This window comes from Entelurus aequoreus, linkage group LG12 (genome assembly GCF_033978785.1).
Source record: "Entelurus aequoreus isolate RoL-2023_Sb linkage group LG12, RoL_Eaeq_v1.1, whole genome shotgun sequence".
In the NCBI taxonomy this organism is placed as follows: domain Eukaryota; kingdom Metazoa; phylum Chordata; class Actinopteri; order Syngnathiformes; family Syngnathidae; genus Entelurus; species Entelurus aequoreus.
The window spans coordinates 50,932,290-50,947,619 of NC_084742.1; the positions used below are offsets into that span (position 1 = coordinate 50,932,290).

A 15,330-nucleotide genomic window follows, 5' to 3' on the forward strand; every position below is an offset into this window, starting at 1 on the left:
GCCGTTAGCTTAGCTATTAGCATGCTTTTTTTTTTGATTGATTGAAACTTTTATAAGTAGATTGCACAGTACAGTACATATTCCGTACAATTGGCCACTAAATGGTAACACCCGAATAAGTTTTTCAACTTGTTTAAGTCGGGGTCCGCGTTAATCAATTCATGGTAGTTGCTTGCTCCATGGTTGCTCTTTGTGTGCAACATGTTGAACTATGATCTGCGTTGAATGAGTTATTCTAATTTGAACGATGATAATGTGAAGTGAATGAATTAATTCATATTATGTTCTACATATGGTGAATGTTCATATTCATCTTGGAGAAAGCAAACCTTTAAGTTTAAGTAAATAGTGGTATTTCAGTCTGAGCACATAATAAGATAAGGCCCCTTAGTTTGATATTCGCAGGTGGATTGGATCACTTCTCGTAGGAAAGAGGCCCTAATTGGGACTTCGAAATAAACCATATCCTTGAGAGGAGACTACCTGTCTAGCTCAACCCCAACATTTAAATTATGACTGAAAGTAAATTGGCCCTATGTGAGTGTGAATGTTGTCTGTCTATCTGTGTTGGCCCTGCGATGAGGTGGCGACTTGTCCAGGGTGTACCCCGCCCTCCGCCCGATTGCAGCTGATAGGCTCCAGCACCCCCCGCGACCCCAAAAGGGACAAGCGGTAGAAAATGGATGAATGGATGGACGAAAGCAGTTGTTTTCCAGACACTTACACACGAACATCTCCTTTTATGGTCAGGGTGTGCTCTCCTGACCCAGCGCACACCCACAGACAGGAGGTAGGAATATAAGACTGGTGGTTTGGCTTCTCCAGTTTAGGTGTCCTTCATTTTTTAACCTATGCTCCTCCAGGGAACTGCAGACCTGTATAATTCTGTCCGGACGAGGATGACAAGACCAGGAATACACTTCATTTGCGAGCATGCTAAATTGCTAATGTGGAATTAATCCCATTCCCCAGCCATATCTGGCAGCGTTTTCATAGTGATTACTCATAAGCGGGTGTTGCTAAATTGTTAACATCTTCGGGCCAACAACTGGTGAGCAGTAGCCAAAAGAGAGAAGACGCCGCTACTTATTTCCCCGCCTAACAGGCCAATCAGCTTCTGCTAGACTAGCGCCCAAACCCAACGACAGCCAATCAAAGTCCACTCCGGGGTGTGACTGACCATTGTTTTCCACCCCAACGAGAAGAGACAAAACGTTGTAAATTAACCTTTGATTAATGCAATCAAAATAAATGAATCCCAATTACCACAACAAATTGACACCACTGATAAAATACATTTGATTAAATATGTAACTTGTAAGAGTAAACAAAAAACAGTAGTATTAATAGCTGATTATTATTTCTACAGGACTTAAGTCAGTAAGAGTTAGGAAATAAACATAAATAAAGTCGTCATTTTGGGGGCAAATGTAATTTCATAATTACAAAACAATCTTGGGGTAAACAAAGCTGGTAATATTAGGAGATAATGCATGTGTGGAAAAAGAAAAAAAAATACAATACCATGATTCCGCCTCCTATCAATCCCCCCATGTATTTAACCTCCTCCGTGATGTAACTTTGTCCGTCCGGGTCTTCGGCCGCGTATTTTGTGTCGAAGTCGGGGAAGAAGAGCATGATGTTGCAGATGATGGACACCAATGCCAGGACGTAGATGGGCACGGCAATCACCTTGGAACACGCTCCCGTACACATGTTGGCGGGCGGAAAGACAGATGGTAAAATGGAGGACTTCGAGCGAATCTGCTGATGTTAGCAGAGGCGAGTGGAAAACACCTTGCACTGAATACGTACATATATATATATATGTCAGGTCTTTCCGTGGGTGGACTATCGTTGATAAGGACGCTGAGCATGATAAACCACTTTATGAGCATGGGTGTGGCTCTATGGCTGCAGTCATAAAAGATGTTTGACTAACTGTTAACGGTTCATTTTCCAGGGTCTATGACAACATGTTACTTGTTTTGATTTAAGAGAATTTCAAATTCTGTTTGTGTGACTTAAAGCCCCACTTAAAGGCCTACTGAAACCCACTACTACCGACCACGCAGTCTGATAGTTTATATATCAATGATGAAATCTTAACATTGAAACACATGCCAATACGGCCGGGTTAACTTATAAAGTGCAATTTTAAATTTCCCGCGAAACTTCCAGTTGAAAACGTCTATGTATGATGACGAATGCGCGTGACGTCAATCGTTGAAACGTAAGTATTCGGACGCCATTGAATCCAATACAAAAAGCTCTGTTTTCATCTCAAAATTCCACAGTATTCTGGACATCTGTGTTGGTGAATCTTTTGCAATTTGTTTAATGAACATTGAAGACTGCAAAGAAGAAAGTTGTAGGTGGGATCTGTGTATTAGCGGCTGGCTGCAGCAACACAAACAGAAGGACTTTGAGGTGGATAGCAGACGCGCTATCCAACGCTAGCCGCCGACCGCATCGGTGATCGGGTGAAGTCCTTCGTCGCACCGTCGATCGCTGGAACGTAGGTGAGCACAGGTGTTGACGAGCAGATGAGGGCTGGCTGGCGTAGGTGGATAGCTAATGTTTTTAGCATAGCTCTGTGAGGTCCCGTTGCTAAGTTAGCTTCAATGGCGTCGTTAGCAACAGCATTGTTAAGCTTCGCCAGGCTGGAAAGCATTAACCGTGTAGTTACATGTCCATGGTTTAATAGTATTGTTGATTTTCTGTCTATCCTTCCAGTCAGGGGCTTATTTCTTTTGTTTCTATATGCAGTTAAGCCCGATGCTATCACGTTAGCTCCGTAGCTAAAGTGTTTCGCCGATGTATTGTCGTGGAGATAAAAGTCACTGTGAATGTCCATTTCGCGTTCTCGACTCTCATTTTCAAGAGGATATAGTATCTGAGGTGGTTTGAAATACAAATCCGTGATCCACAATAGAAAAAGGAGAGAGTGTAGAATCCAATGAGCCAGCTTGTACCTAAGTTACGGTCATAGCGAAAAAAGATGCGTCCTGCACTGCACTCTAGTCCTTCACTCTCACGTTCCTCATCCACGAATCTTTCATCCTCGCTCAAATTAATGGGGTAATCGTCGCTTTCTCGGTCCGAATCGCTCTCGCTGCATTGAAAACAATGGGGAAATGTGAGGAGCCTTTCAACCTGTGACGTCACGCTACTTCCGGTACAGGCAAGGCTTTTTTTTATCAGCGACCAAAAGTTGCGAACTTTATCGTCGATTTTCTCTACTAAATCCTTTCAGCAAAAATATGGCAATATCGCGAAATGATCAAGCATGACACATAGAATGGATCTGCTATCCCCGTTTAAATTAAAAAAAATAATTTCAGTAGGCCTTTAAGGACTTCCAGTTTCGGTTGCTCTTACCGTCCACTTGAGCCAGTGGACGGTAGTGTTTTGCCAGAAGAAGACCACATTTTACATGAGGACTAGCGCATGTAGCGTCGAACTGACATGACGTCCGCTGTAATATTGTCACAGTTTACAAATACCACCGTATTTTCCGGACTATAAGACGCACTTAAAATCCTTTTTTTTCCCTCAAAACTCGACAGTGCGCCTAATGTACAGAATAATTCTGGTTTTGCTTACCGACCTCAAAGCTATTTTATTTAGTGCATGGTGAAATGATAAGTGTGACCAGTAGATGGCAGTCAAATTTAAGAGATACATGTAGACTGCAATATGATGGCAGACATACACAAGAAATATGTGTAGACTAGTGTTGTCCCGATACCAATATTTTGGTACTGGTACCAAAATTATTTCGATACTTTTCAGTACTTTTCGATACTTTTCTAAATAAAGGGGACCACAACAAATTGCATTATTGGCTTTATTTGAACACAAAATCTTAGGGTACATTAAACATATGTTTCTTATTGCAGTTTGTCCTTAAATAAAATAGTGAACATACAAGACAACTTGTCTTTTAGTAGTAAGTAAACGAACAAAGGCTCCAAATTTAGTCTGCTGACGTATGCAGTAAAATATTCTGTCATTTATATTCTATTATGTTGTCAAAATTATTAAGGACAAGTGGTAGAATATCTGCGTACTTTCTCTTTTAACATGTTCTATCTACACTTCTGTTAAAATGTAATAATCGTTTATTCTTCTGTTGTTTGGATGCTTCACATTAGTTTTGGATGATATCACAAATTTGGGTATCAACCCGATACCAAGTCGTTACAGGATCATGCATTGGCGGGGGGGTTGTGGCGGACCGGTACTTTTCAGAGGCGAATCGTACCGAATATGATTCATTAGTATCGCGGTACTATACTAATACCGGTATACCATACAACCCTAGTGTAGACTGCAATATGACTCAAGTAAACAACACCAACATTTCATATGTTCCATTGAAAATATAGAACATTACACACGGCGCTCAAAAATCTATCAACATGTTTTAGTACAACTTTGGTAAGCTATGAAGCCGCAAAGCTCGATGGATTGTACTGTACTTCAACATACGAATATTATTATGGTGTGTGTATAAGGTAAGACATATTATCTGGCATTTTGTTTCGCAATATTATGCCAAAAGCAACTTTTCTTACCTTCTGGTACCTGCTGATCTGTATTTGGTATCTGCATAAGTCCAAAATATCCATCTTTTGACACTTCTTCCACTCCCGTCCTTGCACGCTATACCAAAGATGACGGGGAGAAGACGCTGCCGAAGGTGAGCCACGTAAATAAGACCGCCCACAAAACGGCACATCCGGAAGCGACTGTCAGAAAGCGCCTTGAAGATGATCTGTAAAACATCATCTATGCAACATTTGACCAAAGAACCACCATTACATGTTATGTAGACCACAAGAAAGTGTTTTACATTTAGAAAAAAAAAAATAGAATATGACTCCTTTAATGCGCCCTGTAATCCTGTGCGTCTTGTATGTGAAAAAAGATCGAAAATAGACCATTCCTCGGCCGTGCGCCCTATAGTCCGGTGCGCCCTCTGGTCAGGAAAATACGGTAGGTCTCTCATGGCTATGCTGATGTTAAAGACCTACTGAAATGATTTTTTTTTATTTAAACGGGGATAGCAGACCCATTCTATGTGTCATACTTCATCATTTCGCGATATTGCCATATTTTTGCTGAAAGGATTTAGTAGAGAACAGCGACGATAAAGTTGCAACTTTTGGTCGCTGATAAAAAAAAGCCTTGCCTGTACCGGAAGTAGCGTGACGTCAACAGTTCATCATCATCATCATCATCATTTCTTTTTATTCCTTTCATAAAAATGCATATATACAAGCCATGTACAGTTGACACTTTCATTGTTTTTTAGTTTCTTATACATTTCCATGATCAGAAAGGAGCAGATGGGAGAATACTATTCTTATATTTATCTGCCCCCTTTTCAACACAAATTATTTAGATGACTTTATAACTGTTCCCTCCACCAACACCCGAACTCCAACATACTTTTAATTTTCGTTTAAGCATTTTCAAAATGACACGTCCAATCAAAATCAAAAAGCAGTTTGATATAATTCCAGTTGTCTCTTTTTGTAACTCTTTTTAAATTCAAAGATATTCTTGCAACTTTTTATGTCTTTGTCTAGAGAATTCCATGCTTTCACACCAACAACAGACAAGCACATTTGCTTCAAATTTGTTCGCACTCTTGGATGTTTAAAATCATACGGCCTTCTGTGGTTCTCATCTTCAGACGTGAACACAAATAACTTTTGTAAGTCCTTCGGAAGAACTTTATTTCTAGCTTTGAACATCACTAATAGAGTATGCAATTCTACAATGTCTTTTAGTTTTAATAATCCTGACCTAATGAAGAGTGGATTTGTGTGGTCTTATATCCTACTGTAAAAATTATACGAATGGCTCTTTTCTGTGAAAGAAATAAAGGCATTATGTTGCTGTGATATGTATTTCCCCATATTTCTGCACAATAATTGAAATAAGGTAAAATAATTGAGCAATATAACATTGTCATTGTATTATACGGGAAACTGTATTTAACCTTGTTCAAAATAAATAAACTTTTAGATACCTTATTTTTCACATGCAATATATGAGCTTTCCATGTCAACTTTTCATCTAAGATGACCCCCAGAAATCTGATTTCAGACACCTTCTCAATTTTCACATTGTTTATGGATAAACTAACTTCTATCTTTCTTTTATTACTGAATACCATAAATATAATCTTTTCCAAGTTTAAAGATAATTTATTTACATCAAACCACAATTTTAGTTTAACCATTTCCTCTTCAATATTATCAGCTAAGATTTGACAGTTGAAAGGCTCCTCACATTTCCCCATTGTTTTCAATGCAGCTAGAGCGATTCGGACCGAGAAAGCGACGTTTACCCCATTATTTTGAGCGAGGATGAAAGATTCGTGGATGAGGAACGTTAGAGTGAAGGACTAGAGTGCAGTGCAAGACATATCTTTTTTCGCTCTGACAGTAACTTAGGTACAAGCTGGCTCATTGGATTCCACACTCTCTCCTTTTTCTATTGTGGATCACGGATTTGTATTTTAAACCAGCTCGGATACTATATCCTCTTGAAAATGAGAGTCGAGAACGCGAAATGGACATTCACAGTGACTTTTATCTCCACGACAATACATCGGCGAAACACTTTAGCTACGGAGCTAACGTGAGAGCATCGTGCTTAACTGCAGATACAAAACAAAAGAATTAAACCCCTGACTGGAAGGATAGATAGAAAATCAACAATACTATTAAACCATGGACATGTAAATACACGGTTAATGCTTTCCAGCCTGGCGAAGGTTAACAATGCTGTTGCTAACGACGCCATTGAAGCTAACTTAGCAACCGGACCTCACAGAGCTATGCTAAAAACATTAGCTATCCAACTACGCCAGCCAGCCCTCATCTGCTCATCAACACCCGTGCTCACCTGCGTTCCAGCGATCGACGGTGCGACGAAGGACTTCACTCGATCACAGATGCGGTCGGCGAGACGGAGGAAGTTAAGGTGAGTTCGGCGGCTAGCGCGTCTGCTATCCATCTCTGTCCTCCTGGTTGTGTTGCTGTAGTCCGTCGCTAATACACCGATCCCACCTACAAATTTCTTCTTTGCAGTCTCCATTGTTCATTAAACAAATTGCAAAAGATTCACCAACACAGATGTCCAGAATACTGTGGAATTTTTTAGATGAAAACAGAGTTTTTTGTATAAGATTCAATGTGTCCGCATACTTCCCGTTTCAACGATTGACGTCACGCGCATACTTCATCATATATAGGCATTTTCAACCGGAAGTTTAGCGGGAAATTTAAAATTGCACTTTATAAGTTAACCCGGCCGTATTGGCATGTGTTGCAATGTTAAGATTTCATCATTGATATATAAACTATCAGACTGCGTGGTCGGTAGTAGTGGGTTTCAGTAGGCCTTTAAAGTAGCAGTAGAGTAGAAAAACAAGTTGACTTTATATGCTTAACCGTGTTTCATTGGATCCATTAAAACCGTATCCAATTGTTTTTACAGCCCGCAAAGTATGTGAAAACACTGAATACCTTCAGCTATTTCCGTAAATTATTGGCTCGTCAAAAGTTATTCTCGATATAAATCATTATTAGGAGGATTTAGCCATAAATCTAGAAGTTGTTCATCTGTGACATTCAATTTATGGCCGAAGATGGAGACAAACACACACAACCGAACAGTGTCTGCAGGGAGACTTTTCCTTGTTAACCCTTCGTGTGCATCACAATTAATTCTTCATATAAACGGGAAGACATGGACATCCTATCAGTCATCACAGTGAGAGCAGACATTGTACAGTCAAGCTTTTTTTGTATTGTGTTTGTATTTCTTGTTTAGCACTTAGCAATACTGCTACATGATGTTTGTGTTTCAATAAAGTTGGATCTGTTTAGCAGTGCTTCTAAATTGTTGTTGATGGGGAAGGGATCCGTGGTTCCTACCTCTACGTCATGCGATCACGTGTCTGGTTAGCTCATTAACTCTCAAAATGGATCCGGAATCTCTGTGAGATTGATACTGTTTGGATCATATTTATTTACTGTGAAAGTCTTTCGATGTCATATGTATGTATATGTATATAATAGCTTCAATATAGAGGCAACTTGTTTTTCCACTATACTGCTACTTTAAATATCCGACCCTATCAAGAAGTGATCTTTGACTACGCTACAAACATGACGCTACTACCAAGAACGTATCGGGGCGGTGCAGGTTCGAAGCAAAAAAAGACCGGTGGGAGTTTTTCCGAAGGAAGTAGTCTGGAACTGCGAACTATCAAGGTGGTGGCTATTTATTGCTACCACGCAAATTTCGGATAGCTAGCATTAGCATTAGCATTTTGATTTGGGCATCAAAAGTCACTTACTAGTTTAGCAGGAACATATCCAAGGCAGCATCGGTCTGAAATCCCTCCTCGCTCTTTGAGCTCGCACCAGTGAGTAAAAGATGGGGCAATGTTGATCCTTGATTGTGCTTTTTTTCCAGGTAGGCTCCGTTTTTTGTTTTTGTCTCCTAGACAAAACTTTTCGTTTCTTTGGTTGTTTTGGAACTTCGGCCATGATAGCAGTAATTGCACGCAGGCGTTCGCATCGACTTCCGTCTTTTTAACGACTGGGGAAAGTAGGGGAAGGACGTATGCCGTAAAGCAAAGTTAGCTCATTTGTAGTTTTTTGTGCGGCAGGGTTCCTGCCCCCCCTCCTCAAAGTTGCTAAGAGCCAGTAAAAGCGATATAGACCCCCTCAGGCCATGACAGAGGTGTCATTCAACTAATGTATCATCCCAAAGGTATGGAAATATTTTTCTAAAGATTGAAAAGTTATTTAGTGCTGCTTTAAAGATGTGCCATATGGCTTGGTAAATGTCATTTATTTGTCCCAAAAAACACACCTTGCAAATAAAAATCATGTAATCGAAGACTAGTCAACTAAATTACAAAAAAACTAAGAAATAAAATGGTATAAACTATATTACAAATACAATACTTTAAAAGAACATGTTTTGTTATATTTGTTTGGGGTATTTTAGAATATTTGTTATGTTGTAAAAAACAATGATATCAAAGCAAACCTATTGTGCTGTTGTATACTTGCGAGCTAAAAGCCTCAACAAGCAAACGTCTTGCAGACATACTCAGCAAGAAGGTTCTAAATGTGACTATGGAACAAAATGTGTGCAGAATGTACACCAAAACCTGTCCAATACAAATTATCTACATATTTAGACCACAAGGAGAATGTCGATTATAATCACATCCCCTTTCAGTGTCTTTACATTATTTTAGTTCAATCCTTACAGGCATTTTCCATTCTGCTTGTCCTCATTTGATGTCATTTTCTTTTATTTCTGAATGTTTGTTCCTGTGTCATGACTCATGTGGGACTAGATGATGTACTGTAGTATGCCTTGGAATGTGGCCTTCCCCACAAACATGGATAATAACTAATTGTTTCGATTCACATTCTGGATATTTTCTGGCTAATTTGGCTTTGGTGTTGTTTGTTTCACACCTGTGCTCAATGACGTTCAATTAAACACAATTTAATTAGGGGAGCAAAAGAATATCAGGTCGTAACTGAAGAGGTTTTATTTTTAACCTTGTAAAATATTACATGATGATATGGCTTTTTGTGGCGCAATAACAAATGGTGTGTTAAGATAAGTTGTGTGTGTGTGTGTGCATGCATATCTGTTGTGGTATGATGACCTTATCTATAGATTATGACACAATTGAAATGCTAAGGGTGTGTCAGCGTCTTTACACACACACACACACACACACACACACACACACACACACACACACACACACACACACACACACACACACACACACAATGTGCTGAAAGGTTAATTCTGCAAATAAGAGAGTGATAAGAGTACCGCCTCAATTTGTTCATGTGAGCTATCTTTCTGGATATCTGCTTTATGAAATTATATTATCAATTTGCTGTCATACCTGCCCATTGATAATTGCCCTGCTGGAGCCTGATTATTTTTTCATGTATTCCATTTTATTTTAATATATTCTATTGTATTTTGTATTGTTCTATTTCATTGTATTTGTATTCAATTTGTTTAACATTTAAGTTGTATGGTTATTTAATCCCAAATATAAATTAGATATGTAAAAGATTCAAACTAAATATTGACTGGTTTTAAAAATTTTAAATACTATTTTTTTTGTCATGAGAATTGAAATTTAATATTTTCAATTTAATTTGTAAAAAAAAATATACCGTTTTTTTCTTCTTATAAAAATTTAAATTGATCTCAAAATCATAATTTATGATTAAAAAAAAAAAAAAAGGATGAATTATTTATTTTAATGATTTTCCAGCAACATTCCCCGTATTTCCAAATACAAATGTTGACAGGTATGTGTTAGGCAGTTGATGCTAGCTAACAAAATGAATGCACAATTGTTCTGAGGTTTATGAGGGTTTTATGGCTGGAAGAAAACAACATTTATTGACCTTAAGGTTATCAACCATAATTGAACCTAAATTCAGGTTCTACAGCCTTTGCAGTGTACTTTGGTGAGCTGTACGGCCTTTCACTCAGTGAAATCCTAAATATTAATACAGTGGCCAAAAGAAAATATGCCACTCTTTTAAACTTTCATTGTTTCCGGAATTAATAACTGGTTGAGCCTCAACAAAACCTCAACAAAGCGTTTTTTAGTTGTAGATCAGACATACACTGCTTTTGTTACGCCTGGCGTTCATGCCAGAAGTTGTCCCACAAAGCAGAGACAAAGAGAGTAAAAAATATTCAGTCAAAGGCTGGACTCCAGGGATGGGGTCCAGACTGAGGCCAAGGGGAAAAAAACTCATAGCAATGGCACACATAAACATGTTACATAGAATCAACAAAACTTGCAACAGAGGGGAGGGAGTGGGAGCTACGGAGGCCGGCTTCTGCTGTATAAGCGCTTCTCACCCGACCCATTTAAGTGCATCACTTCCTGTTAAAAATTACACATTGACAAAGACATTTTCGAAACCGGTCAGTGTTTGTACTTTGTATTAAAATTATTAGAAGGACACGAGTGTTGCTGGCTTTGCTTTTTATTTTTATTTTCCGTATGCAACACTTCAGTTGCGCCATTTCTACATACAGCTCAAAGAAAAAGAAAAACCAAAACCCAAACATTGAGCAAAAAAACGAGCATAGACAAACAACACCATTTCAATACCCACATACTGTACACCGCAGGGGCCTCTGCAGTAAACCACGTCCCAAAAGAGGACAACACATTGTCATTGTCACCTAACACTACTATAGTAGAAGTTGTGTTTGTGTTGTGCCAATGTTGTATATATACACAACATCGGCACAACACAAACACAACTTCATAATCATTAATGTACACTTCTGGAATCCAAATGGAAGGTGAGGAAAACCCCATCCTGTTGTCCTCAAAGTATTCAAAGTTGTGTAGCTGCTGTTCTTAGCATCACTCCAACTCATGACGGATTTCCGTGCAATTAATTTCCAAAATTCCAAAGATGGTACATCATAAAAGGATAAAGAAAAAGGTTGTTGCAGTGTTTGATGATATCTGGCTTGTATCTTTGCCGCTCAGAGAGAATTTTCAACCACAAACTAAATACCGTAATTTCCGGACTATAAGCCGCTACTTTTTCCCCTCGTTCTGGTCCCTGCGGCTTATACAAGGGTGCGGCTTATTTACGGCCTGTTCTTCTCCGACACCGACGAAGAGGATTTCGGTGGTTTTAGTACGCAGGAGGATGACGATGACACAATGATTAAAGACTGACTTTTCATATACCGGTAGGCTGGTTATTTTGATAACGTACAGGCGAGCACTTTGTACTACTTTGCACCGTTGTATTATTTGTACTCTGCACGAATGCTGTTCGCCATGTCAAAGATGGGAAAGTTTGATTGAATGATTGAAAGATTTATTGTTAATAAATGGGACGCTTTGCGTTCCCAAACAGTCATCTCTGTCCCGACAATCCCCTCCGTGGTAGCAGGAACCCCTATATACTACGCTAATTACACATCAAAACCCTGCGGCTTATAGTCGGGTGCGGCTTATATATGGAGCAATCTGTATTTTCCCCTAAATTTAGCTGGTGCGGCTTATAGTCAGGTGCGGCTTATAGTCCGGAAATTACGGTAACTGAAAGTTTAGTTGTTTTTTTTTACTCCAGTATATTTCATTATGCATAGTCTCTAAAAACTGAACATTTAAATGTTTTTTTCTCATGTGTGTGTTCTCATGTGAGAAGACAAATGGCTCTGTCGAGTATAGAGTTTATCATAAACTGAACAACCATAAGGGCTTTTTTTCAGTGAGTGTCCTGTGTTGGGCCCAACCTTGTCTGGAAACATATTTTTTGCGAGTTTTTCTCCTTTGTGTATTGGGTTGTGTTCTGTCAAACTGTTAATCAAAGAAAAGTTGTTAGCACAAACTGAACGGTTAAAATGTTTTTTCTCTCGTGTGTGTTATTTGTGTCGCACCATGTCTGAATTATAAATACATCTTTTATCGCAAACTGAGCAACTAAGATGAAAATCATTTCAATTCACACCAGTATTACTCTATGGGTGAGAAGTAATCTGAAATATTGAATACATTTGTATTGTTGTAAAAATTCCATTAGGGCACAGGTGTCAAACTCAAGGGCCGAGGGCCAGATCTGGCTCGCCACTTAATTTAACGTGGCCTGCCAAAGCCTTGAAAGAATATGGATCAATAAAGTACTACATTTTTATTTGTTCCATTTTAATAAAAAAAGAGACATGTATTGTATATCTTTCAAACTTTAATACTACTTAATATTGCAACAAATACACCATCTTAAATTTTTTGAAAATAAATTGTAACATTAAATATCTGCTTGACTTATGATTTCAAAGCAATCAAATACACTGTAGAAATGACAAAAGATTTCATGGTAAAAAAAAAACAAAAAAAAACAACTCATCTCAGTTGCCAGTATTTTACTGTAAAAACCCCACAATTTTTCCATTTGTAAAATCCACTGTACATTTTACAGTAAAATTGTGGTGACTGAGCTGCAATATAACAGTGTATGTAAAAAAAAAATCATCAAATGCATCGGCAATTCTATAATATCATTAGGTGATGTATCTTTTTTTTTCTTCTTTGATGCGCCTGAAAGAGTGGCAGCACATCACAGTAGCTCGTTTGACTTCCTTCATTTTACTTTATTTTTGGTATTATTCTCAACTTTACTTGCTTTTTTTAATCACTTATCTTTACCATAAACCACTAATTATGGTTCTTGGCACTTCTGTGTGTTTTCGTTTGTGTTTGGTTCTGATCAGTTGAGCAGCCGGCCCTTTGTTTACACACGCGAGGAGCTGTTTGCGCTCTCCTTGCCAGCCCTATGGGTATCGCGGCCTGACATTCCCGTGGAACTACAGAAAAAGCGCCGGGGATGCCGTGCCGGCACAAAGGTGAAGGAACAGAGATGTATTTATTCTTTTTTTTTTTTTTGGAACAATTTCCCTTGTGGATCAATACAGTTTGTCTAAGTCTAAGGTGAATCCCTATACATGTATATTCATAAATGATTCCAAGTGGTCCTCTGAGGGCAGCCATAACTGCCATGTGGCCTTCAGTGAAAACGAGTTTTACACCCCTGGTTTAGGGGGTGCCATATCCCCATGCTTTGACAGTGACTTCACTATTTGGAATTATGTAAATATGTAAAAAAATAAATAAATAAAACTAAATACTGTATAAAAATTGCTGACACTGCATCTGCGGCGTGTTGATAAAAAACAGCTCCTAAACAGATCTCGACTGCGAATCGATTCTCATCGTTCATTCATAGGAGCCATTCAAAAGACTTGATTCGTTGGATCACAACCACATGACCATAGAGGCCATTTACTTGTGCTTTTCATATGGAAGGCAAACATTCAATACAACTACTGTTTATTTACCTATTTCAAAGGTTTCCAGGCAAATACCCGAGCCAGATATCATGCAAAAATAGCTAAATGCGATTGAGTGGATCCGTACACTTTTAAGAACAAATACATTTCTCAGGATTTAAAATACCGTATTGTCTTGACCATAGGGCGCACCGAATTATAAAGCGCACTGCCGATGAGCAGGTCGATTCAGGTCTATTTTCATACAAAAGGCGCACCGGATCATAAGGCACATTAAAGGGGTCATATTATGATTTTTTTCTAAATTTAAAAGACTTCCTTGTGGCCTACATAACATGTACCGTATTTTCCGCACTATAAGGCGCACCGGATTATAAGGCGCACCTTCAATGAATGGCATATTTCAAAACTTTGTTCATATATAAGGTGCACCGGATTATAAGGCGCACCTATGCATCCATTAGATGGAGCTGCGCTAAAGGGAATGTCAACAAAACAGTCAGATAGGTCAGTCAAACTTTATTAATAGATTACAAACCAGCGTTCTGACAACTCTGTTCACTCCCCAAATGAATAAACAGCTGATTTACTCGTGTTACGGTAAATCAAACATTACTGCAATCACAATATAGTAACACTCGAAATAGTGCAGAGCAATAACAATATCAATAACTCAACGTTGCTCAAACGTTAATGTCACACAACACAACACACAAAATAAACATGTAAAGCTCACTTTATGAAGTTATTTTTCATCCACGAATCGCTCAAATTCTTCTTCTTCAGTGTCCGAATTAAACAGTTGGGCGAATACGGCATCCAAAATGCCCGGCTGCGTCTCGTCGAAGTCGTCATTAATGGAGTCAGTGTCGCTGCTGTTGTCTAGCAGTTTAGTGACAATTCCTGCCTTCCTGAAAGCTCGGACCACAGTTGAGACTGATATATCAGCCCAGGCATTTACGATCCACTGGCAGATAGTGGCGTATGTCGTCCGGCGCTGTCTCCCTGTCTTGGTGAACGTGTGTTCGCCTTCTGTCATTCGTGTTCTACTGCGTGACTGATCACCTTGAGTTTAAACTCTGCGTCGTAAGCGTGTCTCTTAAGAGGAGCCATTTTGGGGTCTTTACATAAACACACAAATGGAAATGAAACGGCACGCCTCGCGCAGTCATATATCCCAGCATGCACCGCGCGCTACTTCTTCTTCTACGGGGGCGGCTCCTTACCATAGAAGTTCTTCTTCTTCTACGGGGGAAAATTAAGTTGGTGGCTGTTTACCGTAGTTGCGAGACCTAAACTTTATGAAAATGAAGTTTAGGTTTGTTGTGGCTCAATATTAGTCCACATATAAGGCTCATCGGATTATAAGGCGCACTGTCAGTTTTTGAGAAAATTGGAGGGTTTTAGGTGCGCTTT

The 15,330-nt window shown here is 39.0% G+C and overlaps 1 protein-coding gene across 2 annotated transcripts in view; it reads right to left on the reverse strand.

The window, feature by feature from the left end:
* Positions 1–15,330, reverse strand: part of mblac1 (metallo-beta-lactamase domain containing 1) — a 50,662-nt gene that overhangs the window by 15,112 nt on the left and 20,220 nt on the right. The window lies entirely within an intron of this gene.